The sequence below is a fragment of the Lates calcarifer genome, linkage group LG11 (genome assembly GCF_001640805.2).
Source record: "Lates calcarifer isolate ASB-BC8 linkage group LG11, TLL_Latcal_v3, whole genome shotgun sequence".
Classification (NCBI taxonomy): Eukaryota; Metazoa; Chordata; class Actinopteri; family Centropomidae; genus Lates; species Lates calcarifer.
Window position 1 is genome coordinate 19,196,804 of NC_066843.1, and position 17,901 is coordinate 19,214,704.

The following is a 17,901-nucleotide window of genomic DNA, read 5'->3' on the forward strand; positions in this document are numbered from 1 at the left end:
GGTGAGTACAGATTTAGCCTGTGAAGTCTCTCTCTTCTTCACTTCATGCTCCTTTAAAGGGCCGTAGTAATGGATTGCCATTCTATACTCTATACTTTACAGTCCTGCTGACTATTTTCCCAGGCATACTATAAAACACTTTCAATTTATCGCAGAACAGAATGAAAATCAAATTGAGACCTGCAGAAACTGTAAATTTGGCGTGAGGTTGGCAATATATTACTTTATTGTGCATCATTTTATTGTGTCATCTTTGTATTTAAGTTGCTGTTGCATGATATTGAGGATACAGGCTGGGAATGTTATGCAAACTGTCTTTGATGATGCACTCAAGGGTTCTGCTGCCAAAAAGTTCTGCAGTCAAAAGCCATGTTTAATCTCATCATAATAAAACCCAGAAGACTAGAGCTACAACTAACAATTCTTTTCATCATTGATTAATCTGCTGGTTATTTTCTCAAGTAATCAATTATTTCCTCCTTTCCTTATTCTATCAAACTGTCAGTCTAAAATTTGACAAATAATTACAGCCAACAATTACTTTAATGACAGTCAACTAATGGATAAATCAACTAATTGTTTCTAATAGACCTCCCTGTAATCTAACAAGCATTTGCTCAATAAACTGAATGGTTGGATCCGACATGACAAACAATGTTTACCATAACTTCCCTGAGCCCAAGGCAATTATCCAACTTGCATGTTTTCTTGGACCAACAGTCCAAAAACCCAAAGATATTCAATTTAAGACAAGAAACTGCAGCTCATCTTTACATTTGAATGACTGGGACCAGCAAACTTTTGCTATTTTTCTATTTTCCCACAGCACACGAAGGCAATAAAGTATCAAGTTGGTGATTAATACCAATCTTTCAGTAAATACTGTGACAGATGTCGAGATTCCTTGCTTTCAGAATTCACATACTGGCCTGGACTTAATTATAGAACAAACCCCCTCCTCCCAGAGTTTCCAGACACTCTCAGTGTCCTCCTAATCCCACCTATTTCTGTCAGCTGCTCAGTGATAGAGGAGAAATGTCTGGAGGCTATAAAGGCTGGACAACCTTGTTACTAACAGCAGTTTTATTATTATAGTGTTAATCATGGTCATCGGAGCAGACTTTTTCCTCACTGTGGAGGAAGATGGGATTCTGCTGTGTCCACTTCTGTAGTGTTTCTCTTAACAGAATTGTGAAGTGGGAGGGGGCCACTATTTCTGGAAGTGTTTTTTTGTATTACCATTTAAAAATGTAATGTTACTTAACACAGAAACATGAGACTGGACTGGATAATGTAACTACCTTAAATGTTTGTGTTTAGGACACCTGTTTAATGATTTCAGCTTTCCTTCTGAGAAATCACGTTTTGTCAGCCATTCTGGTGTGACAGAAAGGTCTCAATGCTACAATCCCCATGAACCTTGTGCTCTGTTACTATGGAGACAAAGCCAGTCAAAGACTAAATTGCAATGACAGGAAATTCAAAACACAAAGTTGCTGAATTCTGTCAAACCTGACACACAATTTACGTGACAGAATTCCTTTGAGCTAAATACTAAGATCAACATGCTAACATGTTCACAATGACAACATGCTAAAGCTCAGCAGGTATAATGTTTACCAAGTTCACTATTTTGGTTTACTGTGTATGTTTACATGCTAAAATCTGCTAAACAAAAAGTACAGCTGAGGGTGATGGCAATGTTACGGGGAAGCCATTACAATTCATTCTCGAGGGGCACATGCATCTCTGCACAAAACTGAATGGCAATTCATCCAATAGTTGTTGAGATGTTTCAATCTGAACCAGATGATGCCATCCACAGCCACAGTTTTGATCCATCCATTATCCATTAATCCTCATTTATTCAGCAATCTCTGACTGCAGCTTTTTAAATGTGAAAATTTGGTGATTTTGTCTGGTTTACTTGTGCAGAACCTTTGTGTATGAGAGTATTTTAACACTCTCAGAGTGGACCATCTAAGTTTGTGCTAAAAATCTGTGCTCCAGGACAAGCAAAGAATTAGAATCAAAATAATTATTATACTGTATAAAACTGAAGAGAGAATTAAACACAGTAACAATGTAGGATAAAACACAATACAGTTAATTACAGTTAGAAAGATGATTCCATAGCCAAAAGGTTAAAGGACCTTTGCTTCTCCTACAGACTGATCTACATGACAAATTCAGATGACAGTTATAGATCCATTAGTATCCACATTGTCTGGTGTAACATGGAGGAAAAGTGGCAGAGATGAAAGGCAGCAGCTTGCAGTGAAAGGTTAAAAAGTATGCATAAACAAGCTGAAATATGAAAGGCTGAGTCATTAGAGGTGTCAAATAGGAAGATAAAGAGCAGGAGTGTGAAGAGTTGAAGATAAAAACAGAGAAACTGAAAGGAGGTCAAACATGATAACAGATGTGTGTGTTTGTTAAAGTTGCCACCTAAAACATGCGTCTATACATATACACAGCCAGAGCAATTTTCCCACAGACAAACAAACACCAGTCTGTTTAGGACACTCATGGAGAGGGTTCAAACCACAATTGCTCTGTTGACGTAAGAACTGCTGCCTGATTTTCCTCCTGGGGAACATATAAGAAGGAGAGTTACAGTCTGCCCCCACACGGCTCTCTGCAGCAGCGTTCAGCTTTCTACAACACATGTATTTTTTTTAAACTTGCATGTTTTTTAAATTGATGTTTCAGACCATTCATTCAGAGAGAGAGAGGCTAATCACTATATGCTATGAATTCATGTGATAAGCAACAAAACAGTACATATGAAAAAAAGAACTTAGTCTGCAAACCTCTGATCTATACCGTCTGCAGTGCGAAAAAATAAAAACAAAAGGCCTCTTACTTATGAAAATAAGGCAAGAGCCCTAAAAATATGGCAGAAATTATATTAAAGGTAAATTACATTAAACACAAGCACTATGCTGAAATACACAGGATATTAATCATTTATGAGGGCAGAAAGAAACAAACATGCTACTGCAAGTTGTTAAAATCACCAGCTCAGGTGGTTTTAAAGTATGTTAAGGCAGAGCAGGTTTGATTAAATTTGAATATTATCTCATTTCCACAGAAGCCCACAAGTTCACACCAAAACTGCAGTCACACACACAAACACACACACATAAGCAGCCACCAACTTCCCTCATCAAACTGCTCTTATTACATAAGCAGCAGTAATGACTGGATGATTGATAATATGTTTTGTGCAGTTGGCAATTTCCCAGAGGACAGAGACAAGTAGACAAGAAGAAATTAAGAAGGAAACAAAGAGAAAGGGACAGGGTACTCCAAATTACATTTAACCTCCACAATGAAATGTATCAAATTTCATATTATGTTATTACATTTTTATTGAATATCAGAATATGTGAGTAAAGTCATTATTAGCTTAAAATGGTGTCAAGAAAGCACTTTTGGGTATGAAATCAGACTCCAGTTGTTTGGCTGTGTGCACTCTTACAACAGTATCTATAACAGTCACTCTGCGGTTCTGACAACAAATAAAGGCTTCCTTTCTTTTTATTTCCTTCTATATAAACACAGTACTGTCTCTTTGCTCTCTCTCTCTCTCACACACAAACACACACAAATCAACCACATTCATTGTTACCCTCTCTTTCTCACACACACACATACACACACTAGACTAAATGTGTCCTATGGAATTTTCCATGATAGTGCTCTCTGGACACCACGCCACCCGGAGACCCTGCTGATACAGCAAATACCAACCCAGTGGGGCACAACGCACAACACACACACACACCACACACACAACCATGCATATACATAAGCTTTTTAAGCCAACACACCCCCATGGCTTTGCTGAGACAAACACCACCTGTGTGATGTGGCCATTATACTGTATGACACATTTCATGAATCTATGAGGACTCCATTCACTAGTTTAGAGTTTCAGCCTGGCACTCTCTACAGGGCTACATCCATTCACCTACATCTGCATTCACAGGGGAGGAAATCTCATTTGTAAAGGGATAGTTCTTGTGATTTCTATATCAGTAATTGTATATTTTGATACTTTGTATTAAGGATTTATAAAACACTGTAATGTGACAGTAACAGTAATCATCCCACTGCAAGTTCATAGAATCTACATTTCCAGTCCTGAACACAGATTTTCTGCTGCACAGGACTTGTGTTGCATGTAGCAGTTACAGCAGGTTTTTGATAGTACGCAAGACAAAATGTTTTCCCATGGTTCCAGGTTAGTCTGCTTTAAAGGAATAGTTTGACAAAATACTTTTATTCACTTTCTTGCTGAGGGTCACATGAGAAGATACCAAAATCACTTGTACACTGATAATCCACAGACACACCAGAATCAGTGGTTTACTCCATGATACTGTTCTTGGGTGAAATCTTTTAACAACTAAATGAGGGTGTCTCCATGTGAACCAGGAAGTCCTGTCACCTCCCATCCTGCTGTGAGCTTACTGCTGGACGAGGTGGAGATAAACAAAGACCAGTCATGCAGACACAATAATCACAGAATGAATGGGAACAAAATAATTAAAGAAATATGTAGAGAGGATAGTCACAATTTCCAATTCAATGCATAAAAAATTTTTATGGCTACATCCAGCCACCTAGCAGTGTTGAACACACACCCACTCATGTGTGTGATCAAACTGCCTTTTAGCCAATCAGGATATAAGGAAATGAAATATAAGAAGAATAAAAGAAATGCTATAGTCATACATAGTAAATACACAACAGACTATCCCACTTTGATTAGTAGTACTAAGGTACACCATGCATACAAATATTGAGTAACACCAATACAGACTGGAAATACTGTCTGTAATACAAAACCCAAGTGACAAAGCACTGACAAGGACAGATGCGAGTGAGCTCAAGTGGTGAGAAAACAGCAAGAGGGAGTGGAACAGGGTGACCGTGTGAGGAACTTTTTACATGATCACCCCAACCTCTCTTTCCCTCCAGCCACTTTGATTCTCCATCCTCGTTTGAGGTGTCAGCAAGGAAGAGATGACACAAAGGCAGTGCAAAGAAACACAGCTGAATATGAACCAATATAGAATTAGCAGAGAGCGGGGGAGAGTCTGCTGTAATTATATGTTGGAGGAGCTTTGGCTTTGCACTGGAGTGGAACGACTTTTCCAGGTGATAGAGGACAAAGCAGTCCCTTTTGTGTTTCTGTTTTACCTCTAGGTTTGCATAAAAGCTGCATTTAGGAATGACAAGTGGTTGATTTAAAGGAATAGTTTGACATTTTGGAAAATATTTCTGGCAGAGAGTTAGACAAGAAGATTGATACTCCTCACTTATTCATGCAGTAAATATGAAGCTACAACCAGCAGCTGTTTAGCTCAACTTAACTTAGCCACCCTCATCAGTCAATTTTGACCCAATGCCAAAAAGAAAATTGTCTAAATACATGCATTTGAGAGTTAGCAGCTGATCAGCATTGCATTCATGAGTGATAAATACATGTAGCTGCTAAAATGTCAGGTTACATCAGGTTAAGTTTAGTTTACTTGAGTACTAAGCAGCCTGTGTATACTGTCTTTGTAGCTCTGGGGGAGAAAGTCTGAGAAATTATGACAAACTATAACAAACTGGGAATGTGAGGTTTGAAAGATGTGGGAATTTAAGTGTAAGTGTAGTAAGAGATACTACTAAGTGCATTTGAGCAACTAAGTACTGCATTAAATTTCTTACGTCTTTCAAGTGCAAGGGTATAAATAAGGATTATTCTAATTATCCGTGTATCTGATCTATCTATAATTAATTAATTGTGTGAATAGTGTGAAATGTCATCCGTCCCAGTGAGTTAACGGACATAAACCACAGTTATACTGCAGCGTTTTATCATTTTGGACTAATAAAGAGGAATCTGAGCCTGTGTAGCTGATGGTCCCCTGGTCATTGTGGTGTCTCCACTCTAAAGCATTTGAAAAAAAAAAAAAAAGTGGATGGGGGTTGTTAATAGCTCCGGGCAGGTTATTGAGGACCTGTATGCACCGACACAAAGAATGAGTGATGCTGCTTTAGATGTATTATGCAGCCAGTGTTGAGCACTGAAGGCAGAAAGCATTAACCTTAAACACAAGCAGCCTATTATATTAGGCTGTGTGTGCGCTTACAAGTCAGTGTGGGTGGGTGTATGGTCCTGTGTATGCGTGTGCAAGGCCAAAAGTGATATGCATGTGTACGTGACAGTAAGAGATGGTCCTGATCCTACAATCTGATGACTCACCCTCCAGTGTGCGTCAGTGCAGTATTTACCTTATTTTAATCATGCAAACATTCGTGAAGGCTGAATGTAGACTGAGATTCATACAATCAGCATCCTCTCCATTTGCATGCGTTCTGTTCCAGGTCCAGGTCTTTCCGAAAACAAATCAAACAAATCATAATGTCATCTGAGGGCACCAGATCATATTTTACACTAATCTGTGCTGTGATCTTTGGGTGTGTTTTGATAAGAGCTGACTGATACAGGACCTCTGAGACTGATCCTAATGTCAGTATTTTCTGAACCGCACCTCAGGTAATTAATCTAGTTTGTGGCATTTCCTGATATTGTTGCCACAGATTTTTGGCTTTGTTAACTTCACCTATTTGTTTCTATAAATATATCTCTAAATGGATTCCAAAACAACATATTGTTAACTCGTTAATCCAAAACTGCTCATTACTTTTGAAATCGTGCTTTCGCTTACTGTGCCGACACAAAAAAGTTTTTACAAAAGAAGCACTCGTCTCTCCTGCCTGAATGTCCAAACTGTAATACCAAAACAAAAGCATGTGGTGTGTTTAGCTAACTTAACCTACCTTGCTGTACCTATTTTGGGAAGAGTGCTGTCTATTCCTAAAGCACTGCCATATAAAAACAGCTTTGTGTTGGGATTGTGTTAGTAGTAAACTTTTTTTCTATCAAAATCAGTGTTTCTACTGTTTACATCTCCCAGGCCAAGCTCTCTGATGGAACAACTATGCGATGGACACACTGTCTATAAATTAACTATCAGCTGATTTATCCATTTGTATAGACAACCAAGACGCATTGATCAGCATCTACTCTGCCAACATATTGACTCACCACAAGATTGTAAACACTCCAGCTCATCCAACAGTTCAGTCATCCATCCATCCATTATCTATACCACTTATCCATTAGGGTCACGAGGGTGCTGGACCTATCCCAGCTGACATTAGGCAAGACGCAGGGAACACCCTGGACAGATCGCCAGTCCATCGCAGGCTCACAGTTTAGTCATATTAGTAGAAGAAGAAGTCAGTCTCTAAATGAACTGCTATTATAGAATTTCTTACTGGTCCTTGAATCAGTGGTGGGGTCTGAGGACTTTGTCAAAGACAGAGGTAACTCTATGCAGACATACAGCATCACTGACTGGTCCTTTAAAGCCATGAAAACCTATTTTCTCAGCTTCTTGCTATTATTGATGGGTAGAACTCCTCTGGATATTTCACATATGAGATTTCTGTATTTTGTCTGTGCTCTTCTCACTCATGATTAGTGTTGCGTGTGTAAAACAAAATCTGATGACTGTTAATGGGATTTTTGCTTCTGTTGAGAAGAGTTTTACACTCTGAATAAGAATGTTGCTAATGTTATGTTAATATATGATGTTACTGGGGAAAACCCTGAGATTTTAAATAACATATTCCAAAGCTTTAAGTACCTGACCAACTATACAGTGTCTGTGGATGAGGATGATTCATTTCATACATAAAAATCAAAAGATGCACTTCATTTGAAACTATGATTTATTCATATGGGTGCCTCTCATGAAGAATAGGTGAGGAGTCAAAGAATGGTCTTTGATCAAACTAATTTTACCTTCATCCTTTTTATTAACCTTTGAGTTAATGGAAATTAAACTCCTTTCAGGCTCACCTGAAACAAAGCAAAATAATTAATGTTGGAATGAGCAAAAAGGCAAGCACACTCATATGCATCTCTGTCTTAAAGCTGAAATTGATTATACCTGTTCATTAACATATCATCCTTTCATTCTTTTTGTATAGTGAAGTATTGTGAAACAATGGCACAAACACATTTGTGCAGCTGGGGAGTCAATACTCATCTCATAAAGTCGTAATATTTTTAAATTTAGTAAATAGTATTTTACTCTGAGACCATCAACAACAAAGTGAGATGTAACAAGCATGATACTAGACACTCCCAACATCTTTGCTGTAGTTTTAGAACTGCAACATGATACAGTGTTCTACATTTGTGCTGACCTGCTGTGGTTAAAGGAACCCTGTTGAGTTTTTGACCACTAGTGTGCTATGGAGCATGTTTTACAAGCAGATGGAGGAAAACTAAAACTAATACAAATGAAACTTTATTAGCTGACAAAATCTACCTTTCTACAGTTTATCCCTCTTGTCCAATCGGGTGCCACAATGGTCTCCACTCCCTGTACCTGTCATTTCAAAAGTCAAGTAAATGTAACTTCATAACACTGCAATAGTGGCAATAATGTTTATAGCAGACAAAATGTATACAGCAGAAATATTGCAGACATACATTTGGCTGATTGGTCATAGCTCTGTTATGCACTGCACTCCAGGACCTCATCGAGTCAAAGTTTTATCTCATTCAGTGAAATAGCTTCACATCTACAGGATAGACTGGCACACAGTCAGGTTCATGAATTCATTGTCCCCAGAGGATAAACCCTGCAGACTGATGCATCCTTGACTTTTCCTCTCATGCTACCATGAGGATGACATTTTACAGGATCCAATCCCAGATGACACTGGGTGAGAAGCAGGGTACAGCCTGAACAGGCTGCCAGTCTATCACAGGGCTGACATATAAAGACAAACATTCCCACTCAAATTTACACCCACAGACAATTTAGTTGCCAGTTAACCTGACCTGCACGGCTTGAGACCGTGAAAGAAAACTAGAAGCCCAGACACAGGTAGAACCTGCAAACTCCACACAGAAAGTCTCACTATCCAAGGTGGGAGGGAACCTTCTTGCTGTGATGCATTGTACCAATGTGTCACCCCCAGGGTACAACAACTGATCAATCATCACCTCATCATAGGCATGCCTTTTGGTTAATAATGAGAGCTGCACATTCAGATGAGGGAAAAGTCAAAGCAAACAGCTTCATTAGTCACACTCAGGTTGGGATACATGTAGAAAAACAAGCACAAACATTAGACTGACATTCAGGGAAAAGTTAGAAGGAGCAACTTGACAGTTTAATGAATCCCAATGAATTGATTTTTGAAGTACTTCAAAAATCAATCAAGATATCACTAAATTTAGTCCATTAAATCCACTTAATGGTAGAAGTTTGGATTTCTCCATAGCAGCTATAAAAGGCTCTATGTCTCAGCACTAAAAAGTCAACCACTGCTTTAGTCTTGGTGTTTTACAGGAGTGCTTCCATCACAGTAATCCACTGCATTACACACGTGAAACAGAGGTGAGCTGTTACAGAGCCATTATAGCACCATCACTACAACACAGAGACAAACCAGACAGTCTGAGGCAATGATTTCTGCCTGCAGTGACACCACTGAATCTTAACATCGCAAGAAAATTCCATCTTCCATCATGTCTATCTCACCAGTCTGTCATTTTTACTGTAGTTAATTTGTAAGTGTTGAGACTAATTTATCAGGGAATCCAATTTCCCATAACCAGTTAATACAATTTACCAGAATCCAGATAATTCATTAAGAACTGTTTTTACTGATGGAAAAAGTCATGTGAAAAGACTTTTTTTTATTAAATGTAGTTTATAGGAAAAACAATGAATAACAATGCATGAACCAAAACCTACATTTGTAAATCCTGACTTATTTTGTCAAGTGAAAAAGATTTGGTGACAAAGATGAGGCTGTTTGCTGACATTGTAAAATACAACTGCCTTGCAGCAATATTAGCTTTGCACTCAAGGCAGCAAAAGTACTGTAAATAAAGTACTGGAACAATACTAATTTTGTCATCAGAAGAGAGTGAAAGAGTTAAAACACTGAAAGCACAAAAAAGACTAAGACAAAGAGAGAAAAGATGAGAGACAGAGAGGTAAGGCCCCTTCTTTTTAAACCCAATGGTGAATGGCAGAGCTTCCCATCAGGCACTGGACCCAGCTGACTGCTTAAAAATAACAATGGTTCCTTTCTTCTCTTCAGTATTGTTTCGGCTAAAAATGAGACAAGATGATAATGGTCCTAACTGGACCTTGAATGGACAGAGCAGCAAAATTTATTATCATATCTTCAATCTGGAGGGATTACAGCACAGGCTTGTTCCACGTTAAACTCATACCACCAAAAATAACTGCTCCACAAGCATCCACGAGTTTTAATCTCAAAACCTGTCACATTTCATAACTTCTAAAAACTCTCCAATTTCCATTTTACCTCAGTGGTTATGGTTTATGAAATCCATGGCTTTTCCCTTGTCAGGGTGACCTCCCACATCCTCACTGTGCTGGTGGGTGTAATGTTCTACAGTAAGTAACAGACCAAGACACAAACAGCAATTAAACCAGCAGCTGCTCCTCAAACAATAACAAATTATCTTCATTACCCCACAATCAAGTTAAAATCTGTTACACACTGACAGGAAACACCACAATGTTACAAGCGCCTGCCTTTCGACATGTGAAACAGTCTTACTTGTGAAACCTCTCTGTCTCTGCAGGGGATTCATGCTGTGGGCTGACTGACCACCTCCTATGATGCCCTAATACCAGCAAGTGTTTCAAAACTTTCACACAAACCTTGTGACTGATGCATTCTGAAAATCACTTTCAACCTGAGTTTCAGTCATTCCATTTCTGCCAGTTTCCTATTATTGTATCCCTGTTTATATATTGTACATATAGTAAACTGTAGTTCTTTCACTGGCATTAAAATATAAAGACATATCTGAGGAAAATGAAAGTAAAAGGTCCTTTATAAAAAAAGAATGAACAATGGGGCAGACACATGTTCCCAGGATCCTGGTATATCTGGTGATATCTAAGTAAGATTTAGGGGTGGTGTGGAGATGAGGAGGGGTTATTGTTCCCACAACGAAGAAGAAAGAATGACAGATACTGAAAGAGAAAAAGCAGACCAGGGTTAGACTGACAAGGAGAGAGAGGCAAACAGCTAAAGAAAAACAGCAGCCAAGCCAGTGAGACAAAAATGAACAGAGCAGAAGGGATTTACGTTAACTCTCCTAGGAGCGGTTAGGAGAACAGCCCAGCATTAGAACAACACAATGGGCTGCACTGATAGGGACTGAGACAATAACATACAATCCAGGAAGTACTGTTTGAGTAACAGATCTATGAGTGTGAGGGCTGCAACAAAAATGAAGTAAATGAAGGAGGTGAGTGCAGCTTTCTCTGCAGAGATCACACATTAACTGCTGCTGTTTAGGAGGCAGTTTGGATTTCAGCCACAAATTATGATTTGTCACTTCCTGTGGGTGAAGACTTCCTGCCAGTAACTGCATTCCAACCGGAACATAATAAAAAACTATAGAGCAACTCAGGTCATGGAGGTACTTTGATACACACTTAATGTGATGGACGTAGATTAGATGGGTTCAAGTTCAAAACATTTCTCATGAAATTCAACGACAAAAACTGACTCTCTCCAACGGACGACACAAAAATGAGGTGAAACTGACATCGCCTATAAAGTGGATGGATTACTGTACTCTAAATACAGTGTCATTTTAGTACAAATCTCCACTCAGGTACTCAAACGTTTATGCATGTTGTGTGTTCTATACTGTACCTGCTGCAGACTGAAAACCAGGGCAGTAAATACACACAGACAAACCCTGCACAACCTAATTACAAACAACGAAACCTGATCTTGTGTGTGTCCTGTCGTGACTTGTGCTGTACCATCATCAGGTTCAATGCTACTTTACTACATATAGATATATTTACACAATGCTGGCAGAGCAGTATGTCTGTCCCAGAGTGTAATACAACACCTGTGAAGGTACTAAACTTCAGGGCTCAAAGTGAAGAGTCTTCCTTCAAAATCGATGTATAAGGAACTCCTGCACCATGCAGTTAGGTTTCAATCTCTCAACACTTTGCAGTGCCTTGGCCAGGAATGGTGATAAAGAATGGTCTAGACTACAGTACACTGAGATGACCAGTGCATGTGATATATAACTTTTTTTGCACTTTCTGGAGAAAATATCCAGACAAGAATGTTGTTTTTGATTATTTCAGCAAAGTAAAAACCAGGATTATTATCATATTGATGCAAGTATGTAAAGATCCAATGCTGCCATTAAGCAGACCTGCTCTCTGATTTGCAACATTGCCCACAATGACCCAATGCAACCAGAGATATTATAGTGATAACACAGGATTAGCTGTGTGACAAAATCTCTCATGTGTGATAAATTTACATTGCCTTATGTTAATGTTGTCATATCACCTAACCAGGTACATAAACCAGAGGCTATGCAAACCGGCTTTCCTAGATCATATTTGATGTCTCACCAGTATCTATAATGGCACACTCCTACTAAGGCAGCCTCGTTCATTTAACGCAGGGCTCTTTTCTGTCTGAACATCTGCTAAGACTGATATTTGGCATTTTTTAATGGGAAATTATACGGTTTGAAACAGCCTTTATTTCTTGAAGAAAAACACCATAATTAACAACACAAAACATCTGGCCTGAATACTAAAAACATGTTAGGTCTGGTGCCACTCTCTCTGCCAGTGCATTTTTATACACATAAGTAGTCTAGTTATTGCTGGATTTCTGCAGTACACTAATTTCTCAAACATAAAGTAGATGAGAAATACAGTTTTCTGACTGAAAGAGAGACACCGAGTGAATTTACACAGCAAGATATCTTCAGGGTAATCCTGATTTCTCTGACATGTGAATACCACTGTCCAAAATAATCACATGCAAAGTCCAACAAGAGCTAAAGTAAATGTCTATACTTATTTTACTTAGTTTTATTTATAGGGACAGCTAAATACCAGGTTAATTTCTTAAATTCGCATTTTCACTCTTTAGCAAACTGTGTGCTCTCTCACCACAGAGACTGTTCTCTCACTGCATAATCAGTCCAAATGTTGGGACAGAAATAAAAAAAAAAAAAATCACTCTTCAGGCTGCAGCATCGATATATCAGTAATGCTTGGTTGAAAAAATAGCAGAGAGTAGAGGGGAAAACTGATTATTGAACAGCTGCATGTAAACACATTCTCTGATTTCCTCCCAATAACGTGCTTGTTGTGTGCATGTAAAGGTAAATTGGTGTTGCTTCTGCTATGCTAAAAAGCCACACACATGTCCCATAATATAACCTTGACTGATGTGGCGATAAGGACAGAAATGCCTCCAGCAGCCATTCCAGTCATATTTCAGTGTGAGTGAGTGGAATGTGACCACTGGGTAAACAGCAGGTAACAGATATTCACACACACGTCAACTCACATACACACAGATTACAGAGGTAAATGCAACACCATAACATCTACATCTTTTTGTCTCCAAATGCAAACTCCAAACAATTTGTGTCTTTTACCATGGATATCTTTCACTTTCTGCACAAACACATATACTTGGTCAACAATAATATGCTGCTGTTAATTGCTGCCTTTAGAGCTGAAAGAAATCACATAACAACAATTTATTTAATTGACAGAACCTGATGGCAGCTATTTTGATTATTGTTTCGGTCACTTTTCAGGCAAAAATGTTCTGTTTTTTTTTTTGTTTTTTTTTACTACTGTTCTCTGTCTATGTCATTGTACATATGGATATTTTTGGATTTTGGAAACAAGTAATGTGAAGATGGTGCCTTGGGCTCTGGGTAATTGTCATTTTGTAACATTCATCAGACCAAATGATTCATCAGTTATTCAAAAAAATAATCAGCAAGTTAATCAATGAAGAAATAAATAGAAGAATGGTTTGACACTTTGGGAAACACACTTATTTTCTCTCTTGCTGAGAGCTAGATGGGAAGACTGATACCACGCTTGTGTCTGATATAATTACTAATGTTCTTTTTTCTCCTTTTTAATTTTTTTTTTTTTTTTTTTTTTTTTTTAAATGGGAACAAACCCCTGCAACCAGGTTCCAAAATCTTATGAAAAGCCTGAAAGCAGAAGAGTGGAAGCTGCTCAGATTCTGTGATACGTGCATTTTTATGCTCAAACTCACACTTCTCCTTTCCAGTTCAGTAGCTCTCTGTCTCCCATCTCTCATCTACCTCTCTCTCTCTCCATCCCTCTCTCATTATCACTGCTTTATTGTCTACAGCCAGCACTCACAGGGGACTATTACAACAGATCATATTGCACAACAACATGTAAGGCCTTCACAACAAGCTCCATCTCCTGACTTCGCAGCTACAAAAGGCACGGTCATAAAAACCATGGTGAGCCTTTAAAGTGAGTTAACAGCACAGTGGACATTCAGAAAACAAGCATTTATGACAGAGCAGACAAATATGGCGGCAGATTGCGTGCCTTTGGCTTTGTTATGATGCCAGGCTAAACTGAATTTTTTGCAGTGTCATGTAAGCTCAGTGAATAATGACATCCAGCTCTCAACCTGATAGCACACGCAGAGCACACCTCTTAAGTTGACCAGGTGAAATGTTAACACTACACTGAGGGCCATAAAGAATCATGTAGCAGTGCATGTTTTCATTTATTATTCAAACTCAGCTGCTCTTTCAGTTCAGTGGCTCAGGAGAAGACAGTGCCATTACTGAGACACCTGAGAGGGTGTTTATCTGACATGAGAACATTTGCAATGCCTGAAAAATAGAGCTACACAAAGTCCAGGCCAGTATATCAGCAGATTTGTTTTTGTCGTGTGTTTAGGTTTAAAGGCTTATTCATTGATATCAGTCAGTATCTGCCTCAAAAATCTTGCATCAACATAATGGTCTCCTGCAAAACGATGCAGGGTCGTCAGGCGAAAATGTTTAACCAGACTCAACCTGATGTCATACGACATGACACAACCAACAAGCCAATCAAATAAATTTAAGCACAGTTAGATTACTTTGTGACGTGAACACCGTATTTCTACACTTAACCATTCAATCATTGTGAGGTAAAGATCACGGAGTGATAATTTTCCAGATCTGTAAAATCCTATCAGTATTATGTGACTATTGTGGAGTGTTTGGGCATCTGATAAGCCTTTAAATACATTAATCTGTTCCAGTGGATTTCCCTTAGAGTATTTAATTACCTCAATAGTACCTTAAACAACACTCCACAGAAGAAAATAGGAGAGCTGCTCTGGATATAGTAGCTAAAAAATAATGAAAGTAAATGTGGATGGTGATGAACCAGCTCCAGGAACACCTGAGAAAAGGACTGTTGCGTGTGAGGTTTAGCAACATTCCAAAGTCAGTTTGTTTGACATCCAACTGATCATGCCCATTAGTCCCAGAATGGGATGCCTCCTTGTTCCAGTATCTAGTAATATCTAAATATGAGATCATGTTGTTCACATTTGAGAAGTTATTCATGTGAATAAAAAGACCACATTGAAATACAAAATGGACAAAGATCATTTCAGCATATTTGTTTGCTTTCACACTAAGGTCTGCTAGAATGCAGTGTATTGTATATATAAGGGGCCTCTTCACTTTAGGCGACTCAGTGTCTTGTAAGCCCCTAAACACCTCTGAACAAGCTAAAACATGCAGTATAGACGCAGGCGCTCAACAACAACAACTAGTTCAACCTCAATCTTTTAAACCCAGACTCAGTCTGATAAAGATCAGACCTGCAAATCTGTCTATTTTTAAAGTGTGTGTAGATATGTGTAGGGAGGGAGCACCTCACCCTTTCAGACAAAAACCCTTGCTGATGAAACTGTCATGATACCCAGTCACAACCCCTCATTAGAAATTTCAGACTTTTTTTTTTTTTTTAAAATACGCACACACAACCACAACACAACCTAATTCACACGCATGCCTTGCCCATCACATCAGTTGATGTTTTTTGTTTCAACCAACAACAGGCCTGAACCAGGGTTTAAAAACAAGTGCTCTCCCTCCACTTCTGCTCTCCTGTGTGGTTAATGCAGGCAGGCAGACAGGCAGACACTCTGTCAGTACATTACATTGAGTTACATTCATTTCCTCCAGCCTTACTCTAACCTTAACTGTAACTACTACTTGCCTTACCCCTGCCTTGTTAACCTTAGAATTTATTTTCACCTTACATTTTATTATTTACATTGCAGGGGTTTGCTTTTTCTAATGTCGCTGCAACAACAACAACATGAGTAATACCTAGACAACACACACACACACACACACACACACACACACAGGTCATATAATGAGCTGCAGATAGATACTGGCAAATCCTACAGCTCTTAAGCGCCCACAGAAGCTCATCTTCCAGCACTTCATTAACTCCGAATGAGGGGGCTGTGTTGAGAGAAAACCTTTTCAAGTCCCTCAATGAAAGCTTCTGTTTTTCCACACACACAGCATCGACTCAGACTTGTGTGAAGAGGTAATTGGATGACACAGAGCACACGCATGCATGCACGCACGCACACACACACACACACACACACACACAGTCTCTGTGTCGTTGGCTGGTGTCCCCTTCTTTCCTTGTTTGCCCCCACCTCCCAAGGAAAGCTCGCGCCAGGAAAACACAATCCGTAACGGAAAGGAAAAAGTATGGAAATCAGTGAACTTGAACGCCACTGATAAAGTTGGAAAGAGAATCTTGACAGCAACTCCGCTTTTCCATTTTACAACAAAAATATTCATTAACGATATATAAGCCACATTTGCAGCTTCTAATGTAATTTATCATTTGACTTGACTACTAGCGTATGATAACAAATGAAGTTTTTTCCCCCAGCTGCCGGGAGAATTGTTCGAGTGGCGTTCACGGAGCAAACACTGTCAGTTTGTTGTTTGAAAGTATTTACAAACGCGCATCACTCACCTTGCGTCCTCCAACTTCAGGACTGAAGGGTGTTCTCGACCCCTAGAAAACGCGTCCAAGAAAGCAAAACAAAAATTCTAAGTTGAGCTTGGCTGAGTATCAGTTTAGTTTGTCCCACCGCTGTTCGGGACCTGACAGTGATAAGGTTCACTATTCGAGAGTGAAGCAGCGTAAATACTTTCTCTCTCTCTCCCCCACACACTCTCTCGCTCTGTTTCTGAATGGGCGTGAGTCCATAGTGACGTCAAATGTGAGCTCTTTACCGTAACGGACACCACAGTGCGACCTCAAAACCACACCGTGTACCGTAAACAAACTTTCCAATATGCCCTTACAAATATGGATAAATTAAAATTTGGCAGTTTGAGATGGTTTTGGTGATTTATATGGAAGCCTATTTCTGTGAGGAAACAAAGAAATAAAAACTTACATAAAATGTATTCAATACATTTTAAAAATAAATGTAAGCCCGGTGAATAAATGAATTAATAAATACAATAATTAAATACATGTTTCTTTAAAACAAAGGTTAAGTTTGTACATTTTTAATGACGTTTTACTTTGCACATATCTCTCTACACATTAAGAACACTGAACAACCATGTCTCCTAGAAGACAATGAAAAAAAGATTCTTGTAAAAGAATAAACCCTATGATGCATTTACAAAATTAACAAGAATAAATAATCTATAATAATAATTTAATATATATATATATATATATATATATATATATATATATATATATATATGAGACTTGAATGGGAAATAAAGCATCTCACTAGATAATGACAAGATTCACATGAAGGACCTCCTCACATTCAGCAGAGGGAGACATAACTGTACTTTTCATAGTCAAGTCTTTCTGTTCACACTTTGGGTTTAATGTGGCTTTTGCTGGATTAACACTG

The 17,901-nt window shown here is 38.7% G+C and overlaps 2 protein-coding genes across 3 annotated transcripts in view; both read right to left on the bottom strand.

Moving 5' to 3' along the window:
• LOC108889395 (calcium-regulated heat stable protein 1) overlaps window positions 1-17,901 on the bottom strand; it is a 77,315-nt gene that overhangs the window by 34,791 nt on the left and 24,623 nt on the right. The window contains exon 1 of one of the 2 annotated variants that reach the window (XM_051073775.1): window positions 16,992-17,211. The exons of the other annotated variant lie outside the window; for it this stretch is intronic. The gene's annotated coding sequence lies outside the window, so the exon portion shown is untranslated. Of the gene's footprint in view, window positions 1-16,991; window positions 17,212-17,901 lie in introns of those variants that run through there. 2 annotated transcript variants of the gene reach the window in all.
• Window positions 1-17,901, bottom strand: part of LOC108898614 (calcium-regulated heat stable protein 1) — a 50,418-nt gene that overhangs the window by 7,895 nt on the left and 24,622 nt on the right. The window lies entirely within an intron of this gene.